Source organism: Somniosus microcephalus, chromosome 2 (assembly GCF_052327205.1).
Source record: "Somniosus microcephalus isolate GS21.2 chromosome 2, FLI_Smic_1.0, whole genome shotgun sequence".
Lineage (NCBI taxonomy): Eukaryota > Metazoa > Chordata > Chondrichthyes > Squaliformes > Somniosidae > Somniosus > Somniosus microcephalus.
This window is the reverse complement of record NC_140988.1, coordinates 157,713,312-157,718,378: the sequence shown is the minus strand read 5'-3', so window position 1 is coordinate 157,718,378 and position 5,067 is coordinate 157,713,312.

Here is a 5,067-nt window from a genome sequence, read left to right as displayed (position 1 = left end):
GTAACCCCACTATTTAAAAAAGGTGGTAGAGAGAAAACGGGGAATTATAGACTGGTAAGCCTGACATCGGTAGTGGGGAAAATGCTAGAGTCCATTATAAAAGATGTAATAGCAGAGCACTTGGAAAACAATGACAGGATCGGACAAAGTCAACATGGATTTACAAAAGGTAAATCATGCTTGACTAATCTACTGGAATTTTTTGAGGATATAACTGGTAGAATAGATAAGGGAGAACCAGTGGATGTGGTGTATTTGGACTTTCAGAAGGCTTTCGATAAGGTCCCGCATAAGAGTTTGGCGTACAAGGTTAAAGCACATGGGATTGGGGGTAAGGTACTGACTTGGATAGAGAACTGGTTGGCAGACAGGAAGCAAAGAGTTGGAATAAACGGGTCTTTTTCCGAGTGGCAGGCAGTGACTAGTGGGGTACCGCAGGTACCGCTAGGACCCCAGCTATTCACAATATATATTAATGATCTAGACGAGGGAACTAAATGTAATATCTCCAAGTTTGCAGACGACACAAAGCTGGGTGGGCGTGTGTGCTATGAGGAGGATGCAGAGAAACTCCAGTATGATTTGGACAGGTTGGATGATATGGCAGATGCAGTATAATGTGGATAAATGCGAGGTTATCCACTTTGGTGGCAAAAACAGGAAGGCAGATTATTATCTGAACAGCAAAAAAGGGGAAGTGCAACGAGACCTGGGTGTCCTTGTGCACCAATCGCTAAAGGTAAGCATGCAGGTGCAGCAGGCGGCTAAGAAGGCAAATGGTATGTTGGCCTTCATAGCGAGAGGATTCGAGTACAGGAGCAAGGATGTCTTGCTGCAGTTGTACAGGGCCTTGGTGAGACCACACCTTAAATATTGTGTGCAGTTTTGGTTGCCTTATCTGAGGAAGGATGTTCTTGCCATGGAGGGAGTGCAGCGAAGATTCACCAGACTGATACCTGGGATGGCAGGAATGACGTATGTAGAGAGATTGGGTCGATTAGGCTTATATTCGCTAGAGTTTAGAAGAATGAGAGGGGATCTCATTGAAACTTATAAAATTCTAACAGGACTAGACAGACTAGATGCAGGAAGGATGTTTCTGATGGCTGGGGAGTCCAGAACCAGGGGTCATAGTCTAAGGATAAGGGGTAAGTCATTTAGGACTGAGATGAGGAGGAATTTCTTCACCCAGAGAGTGGTGAACCTGTGGAATTCTCTACCACAGAAGACAGTTGAGGCTAACTTATTAAATATATTCAAGAAGGAGTTAGATATATTTCTTAAGGCTAAAGGGATCAAGGGATATGGGGAGAAAGCAGGGACAGGGTACTGAATTTGGATGATCAGCCATGATCTCTTTAAATGGTGGAACAGGCTCGAGGGGCCAAATGGCCTACTCCTTCTCCTATCTTCTATGTTTCTATGTTTCTATCACATTAATCACCATGGCGAGTTTCTGCTAATTGCGCTCGTTTGTGGGCCTTCGAGGAGGCTCTAGAAATTAAGCTTTTTTATATGCGCAAGGACACTAATAGGCATGTCTTAAAAGTTTTTGACTATCATTTTTTTCATTTACCAATATAACTAGGAAATGGCTCTGTATAGTGTTTTTTAAAGTCATTTTCAGTTATTTAAAATTGGATTACTCACAGGTTGTGGATTCAACACTGATTAAAAATGCGTATTTTTTGTGATAAACTCATTTTCAACTGTATTAATCAAACTGCACCAAGTTACCACTCTTAAATATATCAAGGAATATGTTGTAAAGTAAACCATTAAAAAAAATTACATTTTAAAATGCTGCCCGATTGCGCTGGTTCATGGCAGAATTTACGTTCGCCGATATGCAAATGACTGAGCTGAAACTTGAGGGGAAAAAAACTTTGCAAAACGGGCTCAATTTTGGGCGCTTTTTGAACCCGGATCACCGACTGCGCCCAAAGTGGAAACTCCAGGCCAATGTTCTAGAAATCTGTCCCAAATACATTCTATAAATTCCCTGTACTACTCGAGCTGTTCTGCTTCTCTCACTCTATGTAAGAATTAAAATCTCCCATTACAACAACATTGTTTTTGCTACATGCTTCCCTGATTTCAGTATTTATATAACCAACACTCCCACCTTGCCCCCGCCACTATGTTACTACTATCAGGATGTCTGTAGACAGATCCTACGAGAGACTTGCAGCCTTTTCTGTTCCTTAACTCTACCCATAGGGGGGAATTTTTGGGGGGGTCAGCGGGCGCGTTTGGTGGCGGGTTTGGGTGGGAAGATTTTTTTTTGACAGCGGGTAGGGAACCCGCTGTCAACCTGCTTCCATGCTAGTCTCCCAGATGTCATTGCTGAACAGACCCGACACCAAACGGCGGGAGGAGGCAATTTGGATTATTAAGAGCTTGTTAACAGGCACTTAAAAACTATTTTAAGCTCACCTTTAGATTTTAAGAGTTTGCCCACGGCTTCCCCACTGCTCGGGGATCACGTCAGGTAAGGAGGTCAGGATTTGTGTCAGCATAGGATGATTTCTTAACTTGACAGCTGAAAATCTTCTATAAAAGCTCCCATTTCATAGCTGTTCACTTTCCAAGGCTAGAAGCTGTAGCCTACTGCATTTGGAAGACAGATTGAGCTTTATGCAGCTTGCAAGCGTTTGGAGCAAACTCTGTATCCAGTATCACCTCATTGGAACAACCTCTCTCACCATTGACAGATCGCTTCTGTCATCTCAACTTCACCTGCCATCTATTCCATCAGCATCGGTGCCCTTGAAACTATCTCACTTTGGTCCTCAGAATCCCACCACGTTCAGCCCCAACACCAGCAGCACCAGGCACACCAGCAGCACCAACAACAACACCAACCTTCTCTGCAATCAACTGATGCTACACAGGACACAAGGCATCAGTACCTGACCACATTGCTGCCCGGGACGGTCTCACCATAGCCAGATTTACTTCATTTGATGCTGTACACCCTGACTGCCACATGATGCGCCAGGTTGGCACCACCCCACACCAACACCATAAAGCATTCCTATAATGCCCAAGCCATTCCTTTCACACTCATCACCATTGCAGGGGGGTACCATTATGTCTCACCATTCACTGCAACTCATTAAGCCACTTCCAAAGGTGCACACAAATCTGTCCAAGAACGTAAAGTGTTGAAAATAAAGATTTCAATGTTTGACAGCGCATTAACAGAAACTTCACATGGACATTGGCTAAAACACCCAAGTGCCTACCCTTGTGTGTTGTTACTTGATATGATTGGACTAGGATGAGTGTGAGTGTGAGGGGTGGCTAGTGAGATGGGAAAGTGATAATGTACATAGAGAAGGATGGATGGAGGAGCAAGGTAAGTTGGTGTGAGTAAAGATGTGCAGGAGTAGGGTAGGGAAGGCAGCATGATGGGGATGTGATGAGTGGCACAGCAGGATGAGGTTGAGTGTGGCTTTGTAGTAGCGTTTTGTGATCTATAAAGATAATTGAAAGGTTTGCGCCACTGCAGCCTGATCCTCCTGATGATATCCCTGCTTGTGTCCTCCTGTGCAATGTGCAACAAGGCTGCATTGATCTCCTAGGGAGGTCTCTTCTGCCCATGGGAAGGGAAGAGGACCTCCCTGCGTGCTGTGACTCCCTCCATAAGCATATGGAGGGAGTCATGGGAGTGCCTGGGTGCAGCTGTGCAGTGCTTGTCAGTGTCCTAGCTCGTACCAAATCCCATTCACCCATCACCCCTGTGCTCGCTGACCTATATTGGCTCCCTGTTAAGCAACACCTTGATTTCAAAATTCTCATCCTTGTTTTCAAATCCCTCCATGGCCTCACCCCTTCCTATCTCTGTAATCTCCGTCAGCCCCGCAACCCCCTGAGATAGCTGCTTCTTTAATTCTGGACACCAGGCTGCTTGTCTTCAAAATAGTGCCATGGGATCTATTACATCCACATGAGAGAGCAGACGGGGCCTCAGTTTAACATCTTCATCTGAAACATGGCATCTCTGACAGTGCAGCACTCCCTCAGTACTGCACTGTAGTATCAGCCTAGATTTTTGTGCTCAAGTTCCATGGAGTGGGACTTGAACCCACAACCTTCTGACTCAGAGGCAAGAATGCTCCCCACTGAGCCACAGCTGATACTGGTGGGTGAATTGATTAACACCAATACACTTGCTATAAGCAGTGCGGACAGTACCTGGAAAGAGCAGGGAAATAGGATTAGAGTAGATAGTTTCCATGTAAACTAGCACCGGCACCGGCACAATAGGCTGAATGCTTTCCATTTGTACCAATATTTCTATGATATACTGGTCTTATAGAACACCATTCTAAATGATTCTTATAGTAAAACATAGAGGCCTAGAAATTCAGTCGCGTTTGCGCCCACTTATTGGCTATAGAGTGGTTTGCGCCGGAAGTTTTTTAGCGCCCGAAATTCAGTTGGTCCCTAACATCGGCGTTAGCCAGTGGCGCTGCGCCGGCACCGATGACGTCATCGGTGTGCGCAGCGCCCCGGTTCCAATGCTATTCCGTGCCGATGGCCAAATTCAGTTGCGGCCGCCTCGCCCGTAGCGGCCGCAAACAGCGTTTGAAAAACGGTGCCTTGCAGCTCCGAGAGGCCGGCGCATAAAGGTGGAGGGGCGGCCGGCCGCTTTCCCGGCGGCCGCCTGGCCACACCTCCCTCCCCGGACTCCTGCACCACCCCCCCGCGGCATTGGTGTCTGACTCCCGCGAGCCCGGCACTTCTCCGTGGTGCCGGGCTCATTTGCCGGGGGAATCCAGCGGCGATCTCACGGCTGCAGGCAGCTCCTCCTTAAGAGAAGGAGGAGGCCTGCAGTACCCCAGCCTGCCGCACCGCATCGGGTGCCGCAGCGGCAGCTGGACGCCTGAAACTGACTTTCATCGCCCCAAACGAGGCGGCCAAACCCTGCAATAGCGCCCGCCTCCGTCTTGGGGCGGCGCAACTGAATTTCAGGCGGGCGCTACGGGAATCCGGGCGAGCGCAAAATTTCGGGCACTAAAGACCTGGCGCGGCGATACCGAATTTTTAGCCCAGAGAAAG